The sequence below is a fragment of the Chaetura pelagica genome, unplaced genomic scaffold (genome assembly GCF_000747805.2).
Source record: "Chaetura pelagica isolate M959 unplaced genomic scaffold, ChaPel_1.0 scaffold49, whole genome shotgun sequence".
Lineage (NCBI taxonomy): Eukaryota > Metazoa > Chordata > Aves > Apodiformes > Apodidae > Chaetura > Chaetura pelagica.
In genome coordinates, this window is record NW_009970715.1 from 4327 (window position 1) to 31883 (window position 27557).

The 27557-nt window shown below is 38.0% G+C and overlaps 1 protein-coding gene across 1 annotated transcript in view; it reads left to right on the forward strand.

The window, feature by feature from the left end:
- NLK (nemo-like kinase) overlaps positions 1 to 27557 on the forward strand; it is a 57491-nt gene that overhangs the window by 3714 nt on the left and 26220 nt on the right. The window lies entirely within an intron of this gene.

Genomic DNA, 27557 nt, shown 5'->3' on the forward strand with positions numbered 1-27557 from the left:
TAATAATAATAATAATAATAATAATAATAATAATAATAATAATAATAATAATAATAATAATAATAATAATAATAATAATAATTTATTGTAGTGAATTATAATCTGATGAACCTGGCAAGGCTCAGAGGTTTAGGAGTGAGAGGTCTGCAAGAGGCACTCATGTTGTTTCCATGCAAGATTCCTAGACTAGTGTTGAGGAACTGCATCTTCTGTGGAGGAAAACTGGGAGTAATTACTTTTGTTGCTGGTTCAAGCTTTTAACACCACTGCTGGAATTTTATGGAGATATCTTGTTGCTTGGGACATATCCGCTCTGGTGGGATAAGAAACTATGACTCTGTAAGGTGTGTGGGGATTGTCTTTGTTTTGTGTGTCTAATTTTGAAGAGTTATTGTCATTCATCAAAGATTGTGAAATCAAGCAATCTGTTTTATTGGCATAAATATTATATTCAAGGTATCTCTGGGAAATCTGTTACAAACATCAATAGAAAAAAGTATATTAATTTTTAATTAATTTTAATTTTAAGTCCTAGTTTACACCGTTTTAAATTGCAGTGTTGTCTTTGAAGTATTTCCTTCTACTACTTTTAATTCAGAAAGTGAAACAGCAGTATAACATTCCAAAGAGTTTGGCTGTTGATGTTGAGACAGGACATTATGCACAGGCTGCCTTAACCTTTAAAGGCAGAAATAATTTTAGCCTAAATCTCCCTTTCATTCCTGCCCTTCAAAGGCCTGAAATCCCTAAATATATAAATCGAAGGAATATTGCACACAATTGATTGTTGCCTGGACCCTAGAACTATTTTAAGAGGGTTTTATCCCTATGCTGATACTAAGCAGAGGAGTAGGAAAGACGTTTCCAGGATAAACCGATAATCTCCTAACTGTGACTTTAAAAGAAGAGGTTGCATGCTGAGCAAGTATGCTTTATAGATCATTTGTGTTGGACACAATTTCTAGAATCTATATTAGGAAAAAAAAAAAAAGAAGTTACAGCTTCAAAAAAGTATGAGTAACTGTGGGATAAGTTCCCCTTCTGATACCTGATATTGCTGTAGATGAGAATGGGGTTTTGCATAGTTAATGCAAATAATGATGCAAAAGTCCAGTGTGGTAAGCATGAAAAGCTTAGAAAAAGGTGAATGGTGAAAATTTGTTTTACAAAACCCTTTGAGACTTTGGGTGTGAGAAGTATTTTTCATGCTGAAGTGTTTTGTATGGTGATCTTTTTTTCAGTCCCTCAAAACTCATCTGTTAGTGGAAGGAAGTACTTGAACGTTAGGAAAATGTCCCATGTTAATTAGCCTTTAGATGGACAATTGTTTGCTTCCCATTAAATTATTTCTTCTGACCTTTTGTATGAGACTAAAATGACTTTTTTTGTTATTGATCAAAAAATACAAAGGTATTCTAAAGTTTATCCTGGAGGTCTCAGGGTGAGTGGGACTGAGCATGCAGAGAGGGCTGTGAGCAGGCAGTGTTCACTCTGGTAGATGGAGCAGAATATCCACCAGAATTGGATAAAGAGGCTCTGGAAGGAGTAATCCATGCCAATAATGTTATCTGGAAAGAAGATCCCTACAGAACATTCAAACTCAGCAAATCCAAGACAAATCCAAAGAGCCATTTAAAATACTGATATTACAGCTGGCTAAGATGCAACAACAATACTAATCAAGAATGCAACTTGGAGTTTTTCTTGAGAGTAGAAAACATACAATGTGATATGTTGATTTTTTTTTTTTGTATAGTGAACTTTGTTGTTAGTAATGGGCAACAAAAATGTTTCAAATTAATAAAATGGTCAGAAATAGTTTAAAAAAAATCCTTCCAGAGTACTTGGAGCTGTCTGGACAGTTGTGTTTAGCTTTTCTGATTATCTTCACTCCTCTAAATAAATATGAAGCTTTTCCATTCAAATGATGCATCTGCTTTGTCTAAAAGTGATTATAACAGAAATGTGAGCAGAAATTTCCAGATAGAAAAGTTTACCACCGTTTAGTTCTTTCTAGTTCCATGATGCAAACACTTTCCATTAGAAGCTGTGATAGAAATCTCATTATAATTTCCTGACTTCAGATAACATTTAAAAACTAATGTCACCTTTCATTGTCCAGCTGGGTCAAGTCTTTTTTCCTACCAGCCTCAAAGGGGCCGTGGGTGCAGGACAGAACCTCCCTGGATGGGAGCACTGCACTGAATGCTGGTGGGTTTTTTTCTCCACTTTTTGTGTTATACTTCAGTGAATTTTTCTCTTATCTGGGGCGTCTGATGCAGATAGGCAGTGATTGCCTAAGAAGGAGGTTAAATCGTTTTTATTCAGTTATTTCTTGGAGGTAACCATGAGGTTGCCTAAGGCAAAAGAGGCAATGCTGGCAATGGGCACGTTAAAGAGCAGAGAGTGTGTATTGTGTTTCACACTTACCATCACAATTTAAAGATCTGCAGGTGATTATCTTTAATCGTTATGTCAGTATTTTTTAAAGGATTGTTTTATCTAAATTGGATTCTAACTCTGTGAAGAAATATAGCAGAACAATGACCTTATTAAGTTTTATGGGAAATTTTGCAGAGCTTATATGTTTAAGTTGTGGGGTTGTTTGTTGTTGTGTTTTTTTTTCAAATTATGAGAAGAAAAATTCTGTTAACATTTAAATGACTGTTCCCCAAATGTGCTGAATTAAATGAAATTGATACAATAACTCCTTGCATTTAAATTAGACGTTGGGAATTAAGTGAAATTCTATCTAAGCAATATACGAGATTGTTCATTATTGTCTTGTAAGATGATGCAAGAAGGAAGGAATGTGGATTATATTGTTTTCTCAAAGTTGGGCGAGGACCATTTTGGATCAATTAGTTCACTGTAAATTATGCCAAGGTCAGCATTTCACAGGTCACTTGAAATGCATGTTGTTTTGCAGCACCTGCAAGTCTTGCTGTGTTTGTACCCACATACAACTGCATGCTGATAATACAGTTAGACCATGCAGCATTTTCTCTTCCCTTTCAATTCTGCAAACGTTACAGTGGAACAGCTTGTGACTGGATCTACAGCCTAATATTGATTTTTCAGAAGGCACATTTCAGATCTTTTTTTCCCTTCTTCCCCCCCCCTTCTTTCACCTGTGTTTAAATTGTGGATTTTACTAATTCAAAACCACAGGTGCCTTTAGTGTTGGTAAGTGAGTGAAGGTGGAAGCATTCCTACCAATTGCACATGATCAAATAGAGTAAATAAAGGCAAGGGACAAGGGTGTTAGTTCTGCGAGGCTTCTTGATGTCTACAAGGCTGCTTGATTTCTTGGGGGAACAATGGGATTGAGAATGAAAATAGCTTTGGGCAGGTAAAGTAGAAGGAAGCCTTTGGGATATGTTTGAAGTGTTTTTTGATGGCTTGTAATGGTTGGATCTGGGTCTCATGTATCTTTAATCCTCTGGAAAGTTCTGCCTTCTAGTCTGGAATACATAACATCCAGTTTTTCATCTGAGAAAAGCTAGCTCACTGTTGTGTAGGCCTTAAACTGAGTTTGTGTTTATTAAAATGAACAGTCATTGGTTAGTATAATTGGTAATGGCTTTTAAAATGGCATATTAAAAAAAATTCCCAAAGAACTGTAATGTAGATCTTAAAAAGATAATTGAGAAGCTGGCTTAGTCTGCAAAACTGAGTGTAGATCAATGAGTTTTATGATGGAGGGAGAGGTTTGGGGGAAAACTACTGTGTTTTAGGTCAAACTATTTCTGTAGGCTCCTGTTTGTAAGTCACCTCGTGTGTTCTGTATTTGAGGGTTAGCTTTTGAAGTCCTGTTGTAAGAAAATACTGAACAGTAGTTTTACTACTTGATTTTGTGTAGCAACAGTGTTTAGCTCACAGGGGTTTTTGTATGGAAGTTTTGGTTGCTTGAGCCCAGTGTGTCTTTGGCTGCTTAATAAGAAAAGTTGCAGTGGAGCAGTCAAGTCCTCTTTTTACACAGAATGTGAAACATTCTTCCTGCTCTGTTTCTGAAAGATGGCATGTAGGGAATCCCATGAGCTTCTTGCTTAATCCAGGGATGATTTTGGTGGATGGAGAGTGCAGCTGAGTTGCACCATTTGATCAGCTCAGGTCTATATTCTGACGTGGCTTTGAAGCCACAGGTTCTCCACGCTGAGCATGTAGTGGCTGCCTTTATAAACATTCCAGTGCTCACAATTGCTTGTGTTCTGCTACAGTACTTGGTCGAAGGTGTGCTGAAGCAATGCTAATTACTTGTTAATAGCAAGAACATGTTATAGGACTATTCTGACTGGTCCAAATAGAATTTGAACTGAGACAAAGAATAAATTGATTTTTTTCCGCCTTTGTTGGTTATACCTTTGTTGTGGTTAGATTTTTGTTAGGAAATAAGCACAGAAATCAGACTAACTCTGGAGATTTCCTCAAAAGAGAACTGGCTACTTTGTTGAATTAATTGGATAAAAAAGAAGAAAGTCCTTGGAACAGACAATAAGGTGATACAGGGGCAATTTAGATTTTAAAATCCTTCTGGAATATGAGAAGTACTGTAAAAAGTAGGATCTTGACATCAGAACAGCTTCTAGGGCTTACTGAAAACCCATTTATTTCTGGTCAAAAGAATTCAATAAAAGAAGCTTGGCTCAGTTACTGCAATTTCCTCTGTAACCTTTAGAATCTAAGAGTAAGCACTTGATTAAAGATTAAGTTATAAATATTATTAAGAGAGTAATCTATCTCAAAATGTTTGGATTTTGTTTCTGAAATCTAGGTATGTCTGGTCCTGACTCCATAGCTGATGTCCATTTTAAATTTCTGGAATAGATGACTTAATGACTGTGATTGATGACTGTTCTCTATTGCTTAGTACCAGGTATTTTATTTATAGTAACTTTCAGTAGGCAAAACATAGTCTCAGCTGTAGCTTGGATTTATGCCGGTTGGAGTCGGTCCTAACTTACCTGTAAAGTTGAGAAATTCCTAAAGTAATAGATGATGTTTTTAGGTAATGGAGCTTGTGCTGATGACACTGGTGAGCATACTCATTAGCACTGCTGCAAATTGCTGTGGTTGTGCAGGGAGGAGAGGCTTGGATCAGGATGGGTTAACTGGAGTCACAGGATGCAGGAAATGGGAGAATCCCTGCTGCATGTGAAATACCCCATTGGCTGGGGCCAGAACCCATGTCTCTGCTGGCATTTCTCAAAGATGACAGTTATCTTCTCTGGATTGGAATAGTGCAGGTTGGTTCTCACACACAGGAAGATGCTTTACAGCTCTGGGAGGTCTCAGATGTGGGTGTAGGCAGCTGTTCTACACACAGTGACGTGCAGTCGGTGTGGACAGAGCCCTGGGGTTGTAATTTGAAAATATATCACCTGGTAGTTGCTGTAAGTTTTGCTTTATCGTGAGTCAAACTATTGCATCCAATTTCGTAAAAGTAGACCCCTGAGTGAGGTAGTAGATGCTTAAATCAAAGTGTTCATGACAGACAGTACCAATATGTATGTGAAGGATAGAGGCTTATGTGATTTATGCATTTATTTATTGATAATAGTATCGGTCCATAGTAAGCACTGAATAAGAAAAAGTGAACCTGAGTGACAGTGGATGGGATGGGCAGGGAATGGGGTGGTAGCTAAAGGTGGCACAAATGACAGCAATTATCTACTATATTAATACAGAGAGGTTATTAAAGTTAAGGTGGCTGTTGCAGCAGTAAGCCATGCTTTCTAACATAGGTAACTTATTTTCTTCCACTCTGTCCCAACTGTCCTTTTCATCACTTACCCCTATTTCTTTATTTCCAGTATTGTCTGTGGTACTTTGTATGAAGTGCAGCTTTTTAAAAGCATGTTTAAATGAAGACAATCGTGTTTAGATATGAGGGCTACACTGGTAGCCTTGACCCATCAAGTTGAAAGCGTATTTCCCTGCTTCAGAGTTTTGTCATTTCACTACAAAATGCTTACTGTGGCTTCCAGTAATCATGGAAAAACTGGCAGTTGTGTTCACCTGAGCTCAGGTGTTTAAGGTGTGAGCTCATTCAGCGTGTTACGAGTCCACATGGCTGCGCAGGAGAGAGAGCGAGAGTCAGGACCAACTGCATTAGTGAATACAGCCCCTTACCAAAACACATTGCTATTCCATACCCTGCAGCACCAGAGCAACCTGGACTTTATTTTAATATTTAAAGCTGTATATTTTAAATTTTGTTGTTTGAGATTGATGGATAAGTGAAGGTGAACTCATGTCAGCCTTTGTGTGAAATAACGTCCATGACTGTGGCTGGTTTTGGAACGTGGCCATGTACAGTGTTCAAAAGTGCTTAGTAAGAATTTGAGCTTTAATCATGAGGGCTGTAGCAGAATCAGTGTGTCCTAGTAGTATCATTCTTTTAATTTCCTGATGTGGTGTTTTTCTCTAAAGGCTTGGAAGCATATATGTGGTAGTGGAATTTTTATGCTGTTTATGATGTAGGATATAACACCAGACTGGTTCTGATCCCAAGGGTCATTTCCAACCTGAATAGTTCTATGAATTCTATGAATATGTACTTTAATAAATTATCTACTGTTATTTCTTTAATTTTTTTAGGGCACAGTGTGGTGGTATTTGTGTGTAATTTGAAAAACGTAAATTCACATCCTTCTGTGAAGTCTTGCAGGAATTTTTGTGGACATGTAAAATGCACTGGAAAATGTTCTGTCATTCTCTTTCATATGCAAATACATTTTAATAGGTGCAAAAAAATTGCTCACCAGAGGAACTGGTGTTTTAGTTTTGTTGTCATTTTGGAATGGGGCTTTTCCAAATTTTAATCCTAAATCTATTCCTGGTTTCATGGCAATATTTTTCTTCATTATCCTGGCACCACCAGGAGGTGCTCTGATAGTGATTTTTTTTGGTTTTTTTTCTTTTTGTAAGCTAAACGTGGTGTCAGAATAGCCTTTGCTTAATAAATAAAGCTGAGGATGGGATTGAATTGATGGTCAATTCAAGGCTTGATCTACATGATTAGTTTTTTTTCTGAAAAGCTACTGACTTTCACTCCTTTCTTGAAAGTGTCCATAGGGTTTTTAATTTCAGATAATGCATTTCATTATTTAATATAAGTTTTTGTAACTCCTGAAGAGTATTTGTCTATGAATAGCAAGGCTTTTTCCATGAAGGCAGCAGCAATTTTCAGAAATGAGCCATCTTCTCCATGTGAAGTAGTTGCCAAGATCTGTGCTAGCACTTGTCAAGCACTCTGCAAATGAGACTTGGAAGCCTATAGTCAAGTTGTAGATGATGAAGGAGAGAGTCTGGCATGTGGTCTGGGGAAGTGGTCTTTGTTTCACTGAAAATAATTTCATTTGTCTGTTAAGTGTTTTGGTTCCTTATTAGGAGGTTAAGGTTTATTACAGGAAATACAGGGAAAGTTTCATCACAGTCCAGCCTGAACCTTTTTAGTTTATGTATGGCACTTCTGATAGGACAGGAGGTAATGGATCAAAACTGGAAGAGGGAAGTTTTAGATTAGACATTAGGAGGAAATTCTTTAGTGTGAGGGTGGTGAGACACTGGAACAGGTTGCCCAGAGAAGCTGTGGCTGCCCCATCCCTGGCAGTGTTGAAGGGCAGGTTGGATGGGGCTTGGAGCAACCTGGGCTGGTGGGAGGTGTCCCAGCCCATGCAGGGGGGTTGGAACCAAATGATCTTTAAGGTCCCTTCCAACCCAAACCAGTCTGTGACTCTAAGATTCTGGCTGGAGTGGAAGCTTGTGATGCACTCGCTGCCTGCTGGACAGCAGGGTACATCTTTCTGTCTTAACTTTCTGGTCTTCCTCCTGCCTTTGTTTTTAAAGGTGCTTGACAATTTACATGAAACCACTTGAAAGCCCTAAATAAGAGGGTTTTTTCCCCCCTCTTTGATTACTCGGTGAGCAGAACAAAAGCATTATTGAAAAGCTTGTTCCCACATAGCCATGTATCTTTTCTTTGGATGTTTCTGTAAGTTTTTGTTGGTTTCCTTAGTTCAGATTTCTGATTTGGAAGACTCTTGCAGGCAAGCTTTATGGAAGAAGGAAAAGAATGTATCAGTTATTCCCAGGCTGCTTGTAATCCATCTTTCTTAATTTTCTCAATTCCTAGACTGGCATTTTAGGTAAAATGAACAAGAGAATTTTCTGAATCTCTTAGTGCTTTCTGAATCTCCTGTGTTCTTCCTAAGTGCTTTTGAAAGCCTCTAGACCAGACCTCCTTGATGTTGATTTGTAGCTTGTGGGTGTGTTGATGAAGCAAATTTATTCGTTTTGTTATTGTTCTGACTGGCTGAAGGTACACAGATCAAATAGGTCAAGGAAAGAAAGACACAATATTCATAAAATTAATATGCATAATGTAATGCTGCACAAGGTTAGAGACATATGGAGTAATTAGAATCCAGGTCTACCTTAACTTCAACAGTTATTGCATCTGGCTTGAGCTGTTGCTAATGGTTTAGAAAGGTGCATCAGCAAACTAGCTCTTAACTCTTTATATACATTTAAAAACAGTGAAGACAGTCAAAACAATACAATAAAAATTGAGATGCTGTTGTTTGGGTTTGGTTGTGTGTTTTTTTTAAAGTGAGGAGTCTTCTATTCAATTAATATTTTTAAAGTCTTGATTCCTATTTCAACTGTAAGGGCATGTCCAGCATAAATAGAGGCTGAAAGTGAGGTCTTGGAAAGTGAAAGTATGCCAGTGGTTTTGTTAAGGGCACATGTCCTCTAAGTCATCTGTCTTGACTCTGATCTTTGTAACACAATGTATAGTTAAAGGACAATGGAGTTTAATGATTTGTGTTTTCTTTTAGTTCAGCATATATAAATGAAGAAAAACAACCACAAAACCAACTGAGGGTTGTATAAAATATCCAGTTCTTAAAGTGAAATAAATGGAATGAGTAATAAGTTGCATTTATCTAATTTTTATGTCTAAATTGAATTGTTGGGAAAGAAGCTCCAACATAATTTCTGTTCATTTAAAATAAGGAAATCTTTGTTTTTCCTCATCCCTTATTCCTTTCACTGTTCTGAAATGACCAAATAAATTCAGTTACTGTCCATGACATTTTCAGATATTTTTTTTTTTATGTGCCTCCTCCTGGCTGACAAGTATGGTCACTGTCTGATATGAAGGACTACTTTTGGAGCTGTGTTTGATTAAGGACACAGTTTTACAGCCACGGTGGTGGCAGCCTCTGACCTGTGCCTACGCCAGCATCCTGTGCCAGTGGCCTGGATTGTCAGTCTTCTTAGAGTGAACGTTTGGATCATGAACTGAAACAAAAGAATATGAAATTGCTGGAATTCTTTTTAGGTCTTAAAGCCTTTGAAAGTCACCCTTTATGATCTGGCAGAGCAGTATGGTTATCTTCTCAGTACACATATCCAGACTGCTTCTTGAGAAAGGAGAGTCTTGGAGCACATTCTGTGGAATACTTCAGTGTCCATGGCTTCCAAATGGCTAGCACAGATCCTTCCTGCTCTCAGGCTTTATGCAGAAGTGTTCCCACAGGGAATGTCTAAGTAATACTGAGAGACAAAAATATTTTCCTTAAAACTATCTGTTTTATCACAGGTCACCTGATTTAATCCAAGTGAGTAAGAGTTATGCCTGACAGTTTAACTAAAGCAGTTCTTATTTATGAAGTAGAAAGTACATTTTATTTATTTATTGTAAATATTTCAAGGTTTCCTGAGCATATTTGCTCATTGATTGTGTCTGAAAGTCAGGATTAAGGTCTTCCACTGTGCTTTTGACAGCAGGTCATTGACATACTTACCAAAGCCCTTAATCTGAATTGCAGCTTTCCTTTTGCCCCTGCTGAAGAGGAAAAGCTTTTATGTATTTTAGGTTTGGATTGCTTATTGTTTTCTGAAGCCGTTGAGGAGAAGTAGGTGAATGTTGACAGAATCGGGACCAGCCTTGACCTACTTGTGGCTTTTTCTCTGTCTCTGTCACCTTATCATTTTTATGCTGCTGTTTACTCATCTAAAACATTAAGAAATGACAGGTGTTTGGTAACTTGAATATTAAATTTATATTTCATCACTCCCACAGTGGTTCCCAGGAAGGTTTTGTCACCTATCATATGACCCAGTAAAGGGAATCCTTCTGTAATCATCTTTCATCCTGAACTAATTTTTAAACTTCAGGTTGAATGTGTTTTAGAGCCATTAGTTTCATTTGCCTTTGAAGTCCTGCATTCTCTTCCAAGAGCATGAATTTTACTTTAGAATGTCCCAAGACTGGAATTACACCCATGGTAGTGATTTATGTTATCACAAGGTTTTTGGCTGACTTGGAATCAAGAAACATAGATTAGGATTTTTGTGTCTGTTCATGGAGATCATTTAAAACTAAATATAGCTTTGAAACTAAAAGGTTAGACAAGAGCCCTGCAGGTTTTTTTCATGTTGTGAAACCAAAACTGCTGCTGTGTGGGATGTAAATTAGTTTGGTTTATAACAATTCATGGAGTCATAGTATAGTTTGAGTTGTAAGAGACCTTAAAGATCATGTAGTTCCAACCCTCCTGGTCTAGTGGGAGACTTCCCACCAGACCAAGTTGCTCAGGGCCCCATCCAATCCAGGTTGTTTTTTTTAGGAGGGAGAGGAAGAAACACACTTTTCTTGAAGTTCCTGTAATATTTTAAACATTTAAGACTAAATATGGTTGGTAAATTCTAAGAGGGAGGAAAAAAGTCCAAGCATGACTGGAGCTGTGCTGCCTGCCAGTGTGCAGTCTCCTCCAGTACCTGCTGCTTGTACTCAGAACAGGCACAGGGGGATTAACAGGGTTGTTTGTTTGGGTTTTTTTGTTAATATCAAAAAATAAAACTTCTCAACAGTGTGTAGGGGCACCATCCTGTCAGAGACAGCACTAGGAGAAAATCAGAGGACAAAGCATTTCTATAAACACTTGAACTTGGCTACTCCATGTTTCACCTTTTGTATTTTAAGCCAGTGACTTTAATTGCTGGCCAGTAAACACATCACACCTTCAGGCCCTGATCAAATGTATTAAATGAAGACATAAAGCTGATGTAATAAATGCTAAGGATGATGAGATTAAAGGAGCAAGACCCCGCTGAGTGATCTCTCCTTTGTTTCAGAATGTCAGGAAAAGAAATGTGTGACATGTTGTGTTTAGCAGTAGGAAATAAACTGCACATCAGCCAACATACACTTCATTTTATACCTGAGGTACATTTGTTTTAATCTCGGAGGGTTTGGCATGGTTGATATTATTACAGATTAATGTTTCAGTTATTGATAGTTCTAATTAATTTGTTACAACTGCAGTCTGAAAATATTATGCTGGAAAAGGAAGAAAAAATGAATTCAGCAGTAGAGACTAGCAAAAATCAGTCATCACTGTTTTGATAATTAATTTTGTTCCTGTATTATTATGCAAGCAATGGAAAAATTTCTCAGTTCTAAAGATAAATGTTCATTCACTGGCTTTGCTTCAGGTAAGTGTTAAAGTGCTGGCATAGTGATGCTGTCCTTTCCTGCAAAAAAACCCTCATTATTTGTTTGAGTGATGGTTATAAACCTGATCACAGTTGGGGATGGGGTCGCACTGAGTCTTGGGAAGTGTTACAGAGGTAGGAGGTTAAGGTTAAAGGACTCGAATTTTGACAGGAGTGCCAAATATTCAATATCAAGCAGTTACTTAAAAAAATATAGAGAGACAAGGACTTCCTTTTACCTGAAAATTTAGATTTTTTTCAAATTTTACAGTACTTCAGTCATTTGAGTGTTAAGCCAAATGATCTCCTAGAACTCAAGTAGAGAAGCTGCATTGGTTGCACTCTCTGCCTGTCACAGGCATAAAAGAGTTTCAGAACGTCTTGTGTCGGTCTCTGCAGGCTGTTAATTCAGAGGTACTATTTACCTGTCTATTTTAGTCTCTCACTCTAATATCTTAATATTTCTGAAATTGCCTTTTGAATCTCATGAAAAGGAGTGGTTATGGCTCTGCTGTAATTGAGACTGTCAAGGAAATAGGTGGAATTTTTACAGCACTGTGAGACTTGATGGTATGTGACAGAGGATCATTCACTTCACTGGTCCATGGTAATGGGAGACTGATGTCTCTTTAAACTCCCTCTTAATAAATGTAAGCCTGATTATTTTTTTTATTCTTTTTTTTCTTCTTTGCAAGGTTGTGGGTCTTAAATCTTTATTAACACATACTGAAGTAAGAAGCACTTCTTTCATGTTCCAAAAATGTCTCCTAACCTTCAAGTATTGGCCAGACTTCTGGGTTGTACAGGTTTTGAGTTTGTTTTATGTTGGTATTTTGATGTGTCCCTTCTGGTCCTACGGTAATTTAAAGAAGCAATGACTGCAGTGTTGATACCATAGAAATCTTTATACAGGAGGAAAAAAAGCAGCAGTTTGCCGTAATTTACATGAGTAAAATGTACAGAGGAAGCATCTGAAATACTGATGTCCAGTTGCCTTGTATACAACGAGGAAGCTGCTGTTAATATAGCTGGGCTCTTTACCACTATTCTCAAAATATATATAAAGGATTATCTTCAGTTTGAGTTGTCATTATGCAGAAAAGCTGTATTGTCTCTGAAAGAGGTAGCACTAAAGAACTTCTGTCAGATGTGCTGTTTGTTATGGGTCTCAGCTTCTAGTTTTGGTTTATTCAGTAGGGGAGGAATTGAGATGTCTTTGGTTAGTGTTTACTTTGGCCATGGTTAAGTGTTTGTGTTAGGAATTACAGTACTTTATAAGTTTAGGGTGTATTTTAAGTAATATTTTAAAGTTATATGATACTAATATCCATTCTCATGCAAGACAAGAAAATAAAATTGTTGTCCAAAATACTTTCTGGTAAAGAGAATGGAAGAGAGTGTGGTAACTAAGAAGTATTCTGTGTTCTGTATTATTGTAATAAATGTTTGTATTATAATAAGGAATGGGCAGGATACAAGTCAAAACTTTGAAAGTCAGTAAATAAGATTTGCATCTTCCAGGTAAAAACCTTGATGAATATTAATGTATTTATTGTAACTACAGAATTTAGGGAGATGAATATAAATAGCAATATTTCATAGAATGAAAAGGTACTGTGAACCTTATACAACAAATGTATCAAAGTCCTGAGGCTTAATACTTAACCAACAGATACAACTATTTCACTTGATGGTATCAGAGAACACTGGAGTGTAATTACATTGGAGTGAAGTGCTGCATTTCAAATATTTGTTGCAGATTTTGGTTTGAACACACTCTGATTTTTTTTATTTATTTTTTTTTCCCATGTGCTGGCAAACAGCCAGGTATGATTGTGGTGAAAAAAACCCGTGGCTGAAACATGATAGATTTAACCTGGAAGATGAAGTCTTGAGATATTAATTGAGATGAGGTGTGGTGCTGATTCACAGTGACTATCATGTCGCTTCAGTTGGAGTTATGAAGCAAAAAAGGAGTTTTTAGTTGTTTCATTTTGTCTCAGTCCCCCCCACCACCCTGGGAAGAGGATAGGAGGGAGGATGAGAGGTGCAAGGGGAAGCTGATTGTGAAACTTAAGTTGTTGGGGGTGATTATTGCAGGAAGCTGGGTATCTATCTAGAGGATATGACCAGAGACTTTATTAACCTACTTTGCTCTGGAGGTGCAAAAATATTCTAGGAACAGTGCCAAAGCCTGGAGGCTGGTTGGACATGGAGAAGGTTTCTCATTTGGGTTTTCCTTGGTTGGCTAGTGGGAATGAGAATAGAGGTCAGTGAATTGGGCCAGGAGTGGAGTAGTAACTGTGGTGTGCACTTTAAAAATAAAGACAAAAGAAGTACAAAAATACATGGGGATTTATATGTTTATTTGGCATGTTATGTATTTATGAACATCACAGAGCTTACAGGGCTATGCCATTGAGTGAAAAAAAAAAAAAGCTTCTATGGAATTAAAAAATTAATCCGAATAAATGTCATGTATAATGTAATAACTTATTCTAGCTGTGGTTCATATAGGCAGTTGAGAAGTAAATAAAATGGTCTCGAGTGTAGCCAGAAAATTTGGTGTAAATGGGGAAATAAATTTGATTTGGAAAGCAGTTTCAATTTTAAGCTTCCATGAAGGAAGACAAATTAAACATTTTAAAAGATATTAACCATAACAGTATCCCTTTAATTTTCTATCCTTTCTTTTAAGTAAGACACTCTGAATCAATTTTTGTTCAAGGAGACAGATTCCTTGCAGTAATCAGTTTTGCTTTTAGCTCTGATTTTTAGAGAATAAGTGATAATGGCACACATGCTTGAGGGTGTGATTAGAACCCAACATTAAAAGGCTTTTTAGGACATCTATGGTTGAAAAAGGAGCTCTGGAGAGGGCTGCATTTGGCAGCTGAGCAAGACAGGAATCAAGCATACCTTTGAAGTGTGGTATGAAGAACAAGTCTCTTAACCCTTTCACATAAAATACCTCTCAGTGAAAGTTAAATCTAGGTGTTTTCTTCTGGCTGATCTGAAAGGAACACGTTAAATCTCTTAGCTTGAATTCAATCTTTTCCCCGAATGAATCCTGTACCTCTAAAAAGGCCACCTGTCAAGAATATGTATTAGAAACACCTGGCTATTTGGAGTGAGTCAGTACAGGGTTGTGTTTTTTTAGTGCCTTTGACTCTTTTTTGTTACCTTACAGTATGTTGTGGGGTATGTTTAGCAAACTTAATGAAATGCTGAGTGTGCCCATTTGGAGGAAGTTAATTAAATTTTCTTATTTTGATACTCTTAAGGAACTTATTTTCTGTTCAGTATCTTTAAAACACACACAAGCTGTTATTCAAACACAGATTTGAGGATGTAAAACATACTTTACTTGCCTCAATTTAAGGAAAATACTTAGTTGGTGGAATGTATTTTTGTAGGTTCCAGTTGTCTAAAAGTATAAGAAGTTTTTCGTGTTGTTTGTGATCAACATCCCAGCTGTTATCAACCCATGTCTCTCTGCAAATGACTTCTTGCCTATTTAATAAAAGATCTGTTGTGTGAGTGAGCACTGAAACTGAGGGAAAGCTCCTGAAGCTCCAAAAGTAGGTAAAATGGGAGGACTAGTTGTCAATGAACTGTCATCTCTGGGTGGAGCACTGCTCTTTACTCTTAATGCAAGCTGATGGGACACTTTGCACTTCAGGCAGGTAACAAAACTTGAAACACAGTGGACATCTGGATGGAAAATTCTCAGTTCTTCCCTCTCCACTCCCACTGTGGCAGAAAGTTTTGGGAGTTCCCAACCAGCCCTACAGTTTTAGCATTCCGACCTCTATTACCCTGTATAGTGGCCAAAAATACCCCAAAAACAGATGAACTACCCTTTTAAACCCTCTGCCATTTATAGAAAGCTCAGCAAATGTTCTCTTTTAGTGAAGGCTTCTTAACAGAAACTCACTGGATCATGGTTGTGAACAGCCAGTGTCACACAACTTGCTTCTGGAGCCTGGTGTCCTTGAGCTGCTGCTTAGGTATAACTAGCCAGACAGAATCTCAAATTTTAATTAATACAGTGAGCATTGACATGTAAAAGAATAACTATTAGTGAACACCTATCTATAGGTAAACACATCTTTTTACTTTTTTCTCTGATTTTTACCCTGTGTAGCACAGTAGTTTGAGTGGGGCTTTACTGGACTGCTTCAGATTAGAGGAGGGGAGAAAACCAAACCAGCAAGCAAAAAACCCCAAAGAAATGGCTGTTAGATGTGGCACATTCATGTTTTTGAGGAAAAAAAAGTTCTTTGTCATACAGTTAACTGTTTAAATTCCTTTTGCTGAGCTGATTTACCAAAAGATAATACAGCCAGCTGCTTCCTTGTGTTGCAAAGGTTTTTTTTGTCAGAGGAAAATATACAGCTGAGAGAGGCAAGTGGGTGTTGTGTCTTCCAGTGGTAGATGCTGTTACCTTCTCCCAGCCTTCTTGGTCTCTTAACTCTGACTGTCACTCACTTGTTTGTATAGTTCATTCTTTTGTACTGACTGATCTTGGATGTCTCTGTCTCAGTTAAATCTAAGTGAAATCAAAGTTTTGCTCAGTAGTATCTCCTCTGCCATGTTTTATCAGTTTGCTTTCATATTGTATTATAGCTTTAAAAATAAAAAGCTTTTTTTTTAACCTGCTGTTAATATTTCATTTTAATATCTTTGAAGTATTGCCAGCTGGAGCAATAGTGACCTGAACATCATTAACAGCATATCAATTTCTGAAATATCTCAAAAAAAAAATAGCAGCTGTTCTTTTTGATAATGCCTTTTTAACAATTAAAACTTTTTCCATGCTTGTGTGCTAAAATTTCTGCTGTCATTCCCAACTTTTGCTGAGTGCAGTCTGTCAGAAATGGGTTAATCTGGGCTGCTGCTGCTGGGAGCTCTTTGCAGACAATGATTTGCAGCAGGATTCTGAACAGGTTTAGTGGAAACTTTAGGAGTCCATGAATTGGTGACAATCTATGGTTGTGCTTCTTAAGTGTCAGTTCTTGTGCTACATGTATCTTGTCTTGTGAGCCCTGATTAGCTCATAATGTAAGCAGATATTTGATGTAGCTTGCAGGTAGGATAATTAAAATTGTCATTTATTCCTAGAGTTGGGTCTGCATGAGGGCAGGTTCCACTTCTTGTCAATGTCTTTCCTGACTCCAGCCAGTAGTCACTCTCAGATATGGTGTCCTTCTCTAACTTCTGCTGCTGCTTCATCATTGATGATGACTGTTGATTTCCATGTATTTGTTCTTCCTTAGTGGTTTAAAACAGCCTTCCAGAGAGCTCTTGTCATTGCCATAAAGTGAAGAAGACTGGACACTGCTCTGCTGTGATATTTTCTTCCTCGTAACTTATTTGTGTGTGGCTTTTCCTTTAAAAATTAGAGTTAAAATGATTATGAACGTCTCCTTTAAACAAGATTGTATCAGCTTTTGCATCTCTTAAACAATGCGTGTACAGCCAGAGGGTAAAGCACATTATAATACCATGCTAATTGCATGAGTGTATATGCTAAAACTCTCTTGTGAAAAATCCAACAAAAACAAAACCCAACTCCCTTCTAATGATACGGCTCAATTAGTCACCACTCCCCTTTCTCAGTACAAGGGAAACCTGTCACTGTGCTGACAGGACAGGATTTAATGTGGTTTGTAACATTTAGCACTGACTCTCGATTCAGACTTGGCATGCAGGGGAAGGAAACACTCATGTAAAATTAAAAGTTGGGGCCCCTCAAATCAGCAAGCTTTGGTTATTTATCTTCAAGCAAGACTTAGTGTTGAGCTGATTCTCTGCAGTTAACTGGCAGGGTGAGGCATTTTTAGAGAAACAGCTCATCTGTGATCTAAGAGCCCTCTAAAAGGGATTAATCCCACCTATCCCTCTACTTATTGACTAGACAGAGCCAGTGTGACTGACTTCGATCATATTTGACATATGCTTAAGCTGTCATTGTTACTGAAAAAGCAGTCTGTCTGTCTTCCCCTTTGTCTCAGCTACTTATGTTCCTGTTTTCTGCTTCATTGTGCCAGCACAGCTGTTTGCACGGCCACACGTGAGCCAGAGTTCCCAGCCCAGCAACAACCATTAACCAGGTTAAGCATGCCACCCTTATAAGCCTTAGGTTGGAAAATTGACTTTTAAGCTACTAAAATTGGACCAAATTCTTTAGCATTTGAATAATTTAACTTCCATTAAGAATTGTCACAAAGATTAAAATGTACTTTATATGTTGGTGAACACCACCACTAGTGGACAGGAACCACTTTGGAAGTCAACTCTGCAGTCCATCCTTGGAGAAAAGACTTCTGTTTATTAGGCAAGGTCCCTGGAGGCTCTAGAACATTACCTTGTCCTGTCTCACTTGTTTTTGAGTGTTTATAACACTAGAAATGTTGAAGCAGCTGCCTTACTTTGCTTAAAAACTCAGTATTTGTGTATAAATTTCCTTTTGATTCTTCAATAAGATACTTTTTGTTAAATGTGCATACACATTGTTTTAGGGCTCATTGACCATCAATAATTTTATAGAGAACAGAAATACTGGATCTGATGGCCAATTTGGTGGACGTGGTTTTTTAGGAGTTCAGTGGTTTGGGTTGTAGGACAGACAGTTGGACTTGATGATCTTGAAGGTCATTTCCAACCTTGCTGATTCTGATTCCTGTCTATAAGCTTTGTGTACCTCAAACATTTCCTAGATAAGTGATTTGATAACTGCACACCCTTTTCCTGCCCTTTCTCTTCAGTCTTGGGAATCTTTTGGTTTGAACTTTTGTAAAGGGTTTTTTTATTGCTTGCTCTGCTCAAATATATTTTGAGATATGCCAAGATGTGATTGATTGTTATTATAAGAATATAAAATGCCTTTAAACATTAGCCAGGCAAAAGCAGAACTCTTTTCCTATTAACCTCAGTTAAACTGTTTGTGGCATAATGGGTTTATTGCAATACTGTGTCCTGAAAAAGTGGTGTGTTGGGTATCACGTGCTCTTGAATATGAGCTGCATTATTTGTTTAAAGGTGGTATATCAAATATGCTTGGGTGAGCAGTGAAAGGCTTGTGGGAGCAGGTTTGTTATGTGTCTTAGAGTAAGGATTTCTGAAAAAAGCCTGTGTGGTTAAGAGTCAAACAACTGAGGAAAGAAGTTCCTTGACTAATAGAAGAACTTGGAAAGTAATTCTGTTTAGTCCCCTTCCTTCTGATAAGTCCTGATATAAATTTATAGGTATTTTCTGTACACATGGGGAAGGATCACTTCCCTCTTAGAACAAACTCCATCAGCAGTTTCCCACACCACCCCTGAGCACATTCTTTCATTATCGTGTTTCTGTGTAATAATTGCTGTGAAGTAGTCACAAGCTTGTTTTTCTACCAGATGAAACTATAGAACAATGTGTATGCATTGACCTGGATTTAGGGAGAGAAAAAGTTACTATTGGCATAGTCTCCACCTTGAAAATTTGCCATCAGCCTGGCAGAAAGTTGCTAAAGCCTTATAATGTGTAATTCAGAAGGCTAAATGCCTGCAAGGATTCTTTGAGATAAGAATTGTCTTTGAAAACACTCTAACTAGAGGTCTGGATTGTATCATTAATCCTTTCTGTAGTTCTGCTGCTCTTTAAAATTTTATTATTTCTTCAGTGATTAGCCTGCAATGTAAATAGAAGCTACAGTTTTTGTGAAGTCTCTCTTGATATGTTTCATGTTAGATTCTTTTTAAAAACTCTATACAGTTCTTAAATGCAGTCAGACATACGTAATTATGTATAATCAGCAGAAAAGATAAAAGTTTTCTGATGGATGGAAGAATGGTCTTTCTATTTAGGGCACTCAGCTGCAGTCCAGGAGGTGCAATCCCTGCTTCTGCCTCTGTCCCCAAACTCCCAGCATGTCCAAGGGTCGGGTGTCCCACTGTCCCTAATCTGGTGTAATTGTGAATCTCTACCAAAAAGTCACACCACCTCAAGCTTTGCCCCAGCTGTGGGCTCTCACAGCTTCCCCTTTGTCACATCTAGGGATCGTGTGGCTTTGGGATGATTTCATCCCACTTGCTGCCAATGTCACGCCAGATCCGTCTGCGTGGGATGGCGATGCTGAGAACCAGCTGTGGGTGAGAGCAGGACCTCCTCTGTGGGAGCAGCCTGTGGTGAGACAGGATAGCACCATGTGAAACCACCCATCGAGGCATCACTGGGACACATACATCCTTATCTGACTTGCCTGTCAAAAAGATAAAACTGGTTCACTTGGGATAGTGCTGCTGTATCTGTGATGGTTTGGAGACACGGGCAGAGCGAGGGCTCACATGCTCAAGTGTCTGCTGCTTCTCACTGGTTTGTGCTGGTGGCTCCAGGGAAAAACATTACTTGCAAAGTCAGTTGTGGTCATTGGTGACACAGTGCTGAGCTACTGGTGTAGAAAAGGTATGCTTGTTCTTCTGATAGATTTCACTATCTCTTAAAGAAAAGAGAAAACAAAAAGTACCATTTTTGTTGTATAATTGACAGGTTTTGATTTATTAGTGAATGCAGGACTAGATATGGAAGAATTAAGATAGACAATGAGTGCTTCACAGCCTTTAGTCCAGAACATGTATAATACATTCTGGTTAGATATAGAAAGTTTAGCTTTCAACTTGGTTTTGGATTTGTTGAAGGATTTTGAAATATTTTGGTGTCTGAAAAAAACCCAGTATTTCAAAAGGAACATTTTAGTCTCATGTTAAGCATTGAAATGTGTATTTGATTTATTTTTTTTACACATCTTGTTTACCTGTATCTAAATCTCTTTAATTCCATGTTTGTATCTCTTTTGCCTCTTTTTAGCTAGAGGTATCTTTTTCTTCATGTGTATAAAGAGACAACTGCCCAAACTGTTGTTATAGAGGAAAAAAGCTGTTCAAAATAACAGCATGTTATCAAAAAATATGGAAATTGAGAAAAGACATGTTCAACAGAACAAACATGGTCACTATTTTTCAAGTGGCTGAATCATTAAGTCAATTACTTTAAGTGGAAATTTAATATTAATGTTTTCTTTCTTACATACCTCTTAAGTGCTAAAAACCTGATGAGGTACCAGGGAGACCATCTTCCAGTAAACTTTTTTGGATTATACCAAATGTATTGTTAGTTAATTTTCTTCTGCCATTATTTTGTAGGTAAAGTGTGAGTGACAAGGGGACACAAATGGGAGATGTTGATAGCCCCTGGCAGGAGAGGGGTGACCCTGGGGCTGTTGGTGACCACAGGGCCAGGCAGCCCACTCTTCCTCCCTGGCCACACTGCTGGCCTGAGGGCACCTTCATTCTACTGAAACATCTGTAATTGCTGTGAAAGCAAAATGTGTGAGTTGGTTTACGAGCATTACAAGTAGCTTTTTGCAGGGACATATACTGCATGCTAAAGAATCCTAATCCATTGGGTGTTCTCACAGAAACATCTGGGATCATGTAATTCTTAGAGGCATGATTAAAGCCAAACAAGATAGCCCTTGGTATTTCCCCCACCCTTCAAATTACATTATTTTTATTTTGCCCCATACCTATATATAGTATTTTGCTGTTATTTTTTGGTTTCAATCTTGGTCTCTTATCTCTTTATCCCCAGCCACAGCTGATGCCTAATAAGTGAAACCTTTGCAGACTTCAGTAGTAGCTTGAAAGAGCCACCCCATTGACTCTGTGCTGAGTGATGGATAGATTCCCTGCCTGCTGTTCACTTTACTGCTAGATTCACCTAGGGTGTAATATCCTAACAAAGCAGAGGAGGGAATTGAAATGTGTTCTTCTGAGAACAGCAGTAAGTAAAGCTGCCTTTCTAGTTGTTCTCTCAATTAGCTCCTAGGAGATTTTCCTGCTTTTCTAGTTTCTCTTGGGGATATGTGACCTGATAGCATATTGCTATAAATAATTATTTTACTGGTATCAAAGTAGGCACTGTACACAAACACAAAGCAACATTTTCAGCATCTTTATTGGATGCTGTAAATACCAAGTTTTCAGATAGGCTTTTTTCTTTTCTTTCCTTTTTCTGTTCTTTGGAATGCAGTCCTGACATTTCTGATCTTCATAACTTTGTTAGTTTTGTGCTGCCCCTTGAAGTGAAATTGCTAGTGAGTGGTATAAAGCTCCCAAGCTCAGGCAAGGGGGTGAGGAGCAGTGTGGAATTGTGGCAGCTGTGGGCCAAGGAGTGGAGGAATTGCTTTCAAGCTGGATATTGCAGGTGATCATGACTTGTTTGTAGAAGTGGATTATTTAAAAGAAAAAAGAAACTGGCTTTAAATTCATGTGCCCCAGCAACCCCAGTTAACTCATTCCTTTATCAGAGACTCCAACAGGAGCACCAGTAAAAGACTATTCACCTAAACCAGTTCGTGTTGTATGGAAGCATTTGAAAAAGCAGAGAGCTGACATACCAGCCTTGCTTGCACAGCTGTGATGAGGTTTAACTGCTCTGCAATACTTTTAGCTCTTTTTTGTTTGTTTTGGGGCTGTGTTTTTTGTAATGTGTCCTGCAACTGGTAAAAATGAACATCAGTCAATCTGTGGTAGCTATCACTATAAATCAGTTTGGTATAACTTGATTAAAGACTGACCATTTTTTCCAAATCTTTCACTGAATGAGGCTGTGTGACAGCTACATGCATGGGAGAGGTGCAAGAGTTAATAAGATACTGGTGGTCACTGGGATCGGCTGCCTGAGTGTGTCCTGACTTAGCACTACTCCTAGATAAGTGTCATTGTGGATACTGAGCTAAAGAGCTGTGATACTTAAGAGGTACAAAGCACTGGCAGCTTTCTCAAGTGAGGCTCAGCAAGAGATGAGGCTTGGGAATTAGTACTCAAAAGGTTTATGGATGTAGCTGCAGTCAGAGAAAAAGATGGATATTCCTTTCATATTCTTGGGGTAACTAGTTGAAAGTATTTTTAAGCTTTCCAACAATCCATATAATCTTTCTAAGGTAATGTTTATTTTAAAACATTTTCCTCTTTTGTGATAAAAGAATTAGGAAGGAGGTTAGACAAAGTACAGGCTTAATACCAATAGGGGGAAGAAAAAGTATTGCAGTTTATATTACTGTTCATGTGTAATTAACATTGATTTATGAGACCTTTGATTTAGGCAACTGTAAAATGCCTCATGACTCTGCAGAGCAGATATAAATTTGCTCAACTATAGATAGTCAACAATGACATCCTAAAATTTATCTTCTGTCTGAACTAGTTTTTCTAAAAGCTGACTTAGATTCTTGTGTTTGTATGCAACTAGCATAATGTTGTAGCAGTACAGCTGAAGAAAGCAAGTGTTTCAAATCCATCAAAAATCCTATTTTAGGCATCTTTTTACAATGACTTCCACTTCAAGCTTTCTGTCTTTTTATGTGTGGGAACTACAGAGAATTTGTGTCTTGGACTCAAATTTTTAGCTTTGGATATATAACTGACCAGGCTTGATTAGTATTGCCCCTGTTACTGCTGGTAACAGCTCACAGGCAACTGGAAGACATGGAAGGTGTGTGTTTGGTTGCTGGTTCAACATGTAGATGCCGTTTGATTTAGGTGATGAGGTCAGATTGCTTGCTTTGAACAGTTGTTGTGGCTTACTTTAAAAATCAGAGCTACAGAGACAGTTTAATTGAGAATCAGTGAATGTAAGGAACTTTATAATTAATGCTGTTCTGTATTTTTACCATTTCCATAGTTTCAGACAGTGTGAGAGGTGTATGTACATCTGTTCTTTTTAAATTCTGTCTGGAATTTCAGACTTTTGCTTTCAGACAGTAACCTGAAAATGTTTCAGGTTACTCTTCTAAGGCTGAATTATGTTATTCTATTTTAATATTGTATTAGAATTGGGGGTGGCCATTTTAATCTATAATTCAATTAAAAGGACACCTTTTGAGGTCTTCTCATTTTCTGTGGAGTTATGGCATAATCTGAAGAGTATCCATCAGTGTAGGTTATAGTTTTTAGCAGCTTGATTTTTGTCAAAAAATTAAAATATTGGCAGTTCCTGCTTTGAATGTCATTTTATTAGGACTATGTAAATAGATTGGGTAATATCCGCAAGAGAAGTACAAGAGATGTAATATTTAAATAATTGATGTGAAGTTTAATTTGACAAGTAACTGGTCATTAAGGCAGAGGTTTGGAACAGGGTCTTTTTCACTGGAGAGGGCAGAAGCTGCCTTCAGAGCTCTTCGTTATCTGCAGCCTGAGATTCATTAGCTAATACAGATGGGATAACCCGCCTGTCGCAGACCTAGAAGAGCTCAGCCCAGCGAGCCTTTCATCAACAAAGAAATAAAAGCATTCCTCTGTAACAGGCTTCAGCACTTATCTCTGCTCGCTGGTACTGTTTGTGCTGAACCAAAGCAGCTGCTACCCTGAGTTAAGGGAGAACAAACTCAACATGGCGTGAAATTACTGCACTTCCATTCACAGTCATTAGAGTTATATTGTTACCAGCCACAAGCATGACTGGTCTTTGCATGAATAATAACAAGAAATGCTACTTTGTGAGTTTTACCTTTAAAACATTAACAAGACACCATGCAAACTTTGAAACTGTGTAATGTGGTCCATCTAGTAATAGATATTATTGCATTATTCTTGTCAACTGCTCGTATAATACTTAAGAGATGTGGAAAAGGGCAGATAGGAAGTTTCTAAAGGGGTTAAAAGGTGGATGTTAAAACTAACTCCAAAAAGTCTTGAGTGTAGGTTCCAAAAAAAGTGCTGCTGCAACATGCAACTTCTTATGGTCACAGGGGAGCAGAAACCAGTGTCCAGATCCTCAGCTCCCAGATGGGTTATTCCCCCTGGCTCAGTTAGGAGTGAACCAGAAAGCAAGTGGAAACTTGTGTTGGTGCTTATTCCTCATCCAGCAGATCAGTTTCGTCCTGCCTACTGATAGGTTGAATTTCAGAAACAACTATGTCACCTGCCTTAAATTCACTGTCATCTTGTTGGTGCTGCTGCCACAGTGAGACCAGAACGTGGCTACAAATCCACTGTCTGTGCAGTGGTTCTGCGCCTGCTTTTTGTGTCCGTGTGCTCAAATCTGGGGTGAATTTTGTCTAAAAAACCTTCAGAACGTTGCACCCAAAGAGCAGGGAGGACTCTAATACATGCTTTGACAGTCCAGCAGTGTAGATCTTTCCTCAACAGGTTTTGTTATGCTCTTTTGGTTCTTATTAGTCTTTAAAGACCAAAACCAAAGCCAGATTATTCTTATTCTTTTTTTATTTAAATAATGCTGTTTTTATTGATTAGTTGCATTTTGTTCCAGCACTTCTTCTGTTTTTTGAATCTGTTTCACATAGATGTGTAAATTGTATTGCACATCTCACTCATTTATGACACTTTAATATGTCAAAATACCTAAAATTTCAAAGCTGATCCCAATACGTTGAATTATTTGCTTCTTAACATTTACAAAATGGGTTTTTCTTCTGTGGCTAATCAGAACGGTGTCTTTCTGTTGTGATAGTACCCAAATTCAGAAGCTAATTGCTATAGATACAGCCTAAATATACAACAAGGAGCTTAAAAAGTTTGGAAGCTTGTACAGCTTACAGTCTGCAGAAGGAGAGGGAGGGTGTTTCTCCAACTTGTATCCATCTGCAGCTGGTTCTGTGGACATGGGCTTCCCCTGCTTGTAAACAGCACAGGTGATGCCCAAGTTTCAGATGACAGATTTTTATCAAACCTGGAAGGTTACACTACTTGTTGTCTTGTCTGTCTGCAAAAATGTTGTTTGTCACTCCTGATTAGTTTAGGTCTGTTCATTTCAGGTTCCATTAACCTTACGTAATTTGAGGTAAAAAGCAAACAAAAAACCCTATTAAATCTATATAGCTGCAGCTCATTTTTTCAGTGAAGTAAACCCACAGACTTTGCCATTATTTTTCACTTTAGTGTTGTACAACCCCTGGACATGATCAGTGAAGATTTTTTAAGTCTTTCATTAGGGGAAGTTATGTGTCTACCACACTAATTTATTACAGATAATAGAAATGGTAGAAATAGACATTAACTCTCTCAAATAAGTTGTCCAGATCTTAAGCATTCTTTTATTCTGTCTTCAAACAAATGGAAACCATTTTAGAGAATTAATTTGTTTCCAGTGTAAAATAGCAATTGTGACTATTTAAAGAAAACTGTTTTGGAGTTGTTGGGTATTTTTGAGATAAGCTTCTAAGGAAAAATGGTCAAACAAACCCACTTTTTTTCCCCTTATACAAAGGGAGTTGTAGACTATGCTCTAGACATGCCTTAATATAGCATGAGATAAATTTTGAAGGTTTTAAATGTAATATTTTTCACAGCCAGAACAGTTGTTTAACTCTTGTGTGAACTGTACTGTTGAACATAACATGAGGAAGGTGCTCATGGTCTGCCCAGGTATGAAGAGCAAGTTGTGAGGAACTCTCCTGTTGCCTAAGCCCACTCAGGTCTTAGATCCATGTGATACTTTAGTGTATCATCATGGTGATCCACTAGTGGAATTTCTTTCCATAGCTGTGAAGATCCCCTTGGTAGCAGTTGTGTGTGTGCAGGGCTCAGCAATAGTGTCAAAATTCCAAAGGGAAAAATTAGTAATCCAGTAGCATCTGTAGTAGTGAGGATTTTTAGGAATAAAACTTTACAATTCATTTTTGTAGCAAGAATGTTCTCCAATTGCCAGGAATCAGCAACTTCTAAGTTTTCTTTTACAGCTTGGAGGTTTGGTGATGCTTCTTAAAATTTGTTTAAAGCTAGTTAAAACTTGGCAGGGGACAGAAATGCTGTCTTGTGAAGAGAGAATACCCCTAATTAGCTGATCAGTGGTGCTTGACCTTGTGAGCAATGGGGGGAGCTCTCAGCTCCTGCTGGGATCAAATTTATATGAATTTGTGAGCCCCTGCCTGGTGCTGGCCCTGCTGTGTGTCATTCAGAATCTGTTTCTGCTCTGGGCCAGCCTGAAATGTCTCCTGCTCCTGATGAATGGTACCTTGTTTTGCAAATAGACTCTGGGAGGTTAACCATCCTCTGTGAATGAAGTTACTATACAGTGTGAGGGAGGATATTTCAGTCTGGCCAATGGTGAGTGCTGAGCTGCATTAACACTGGATTTTCTGTAGCTCTTCCACTTTTCATTCCCTTTATTTCAAATTTAGGCTAGAGGCAAGTGGCAAAGGCCCTGCAGAAAATAGGAAACATATTGTGAATTAGAAGACTTTTTCAGATTCTTTTCAGCTCTGTGTTTCCCACCATAGGAATTGGCTGGTATCAGCTTTTCTGAGTCCCCCTCTGTCCCCTGTTTAACATGTAAATTATGCAGTAGTTATTAAGTGTTCTAGCCAAGAGTGGTGGGACAGTTCTCCTTTGCCTCCCAACCACTAGTGTCAGTGGCTACTTCTGACTTTTTTTATGGATTGATTGATTGAGTCAGACGAGGTACTTGAAGATAAGACAGGTATTTGATTACCACATTCTATTTTTTGTTTAGATACTTAAAAAAACACTGGACCTGAGACAAAAGAAGCAACCTTTCCACATTGTCTGTAGAAGAGTCACAGATAGAAAAGCCAGCAACTTCTTAAGGACAATTGTAGTCATCAGGGTATTGATGGGTAGCTGATGTAGATTCTTAGGTGGTTACAGCATTGCTCTGAGAAGAAAGTTATTTTGGTCATCCCAATAAAAATATGCAGTAAAAAAATGAAGGTTTCCTAACAACTGAAGATCTAGAAACCCTGTTTTGTACTGAGGTTTGAGAAGTCTCACCTTAAAAACCATGATTGGGAATTGAGACACCATAATCTCCTTGCTCTAATTTTATGGTTCTCATTATAAAATTCTATTTTCAGAATCTAATTACTTTAAAATATTTGCCATGTGCAAAGCACCTTGTAATTTCTGAACTACTGTACCTGCCTTCCATCAGTTCTGTGGGAGAAATACAGGTATCATGCCTGTTGTTCATTTGTGGAAACTTAGATACCATGTGCTGTTGCTTCTCCAGATGTAAAGTGATTT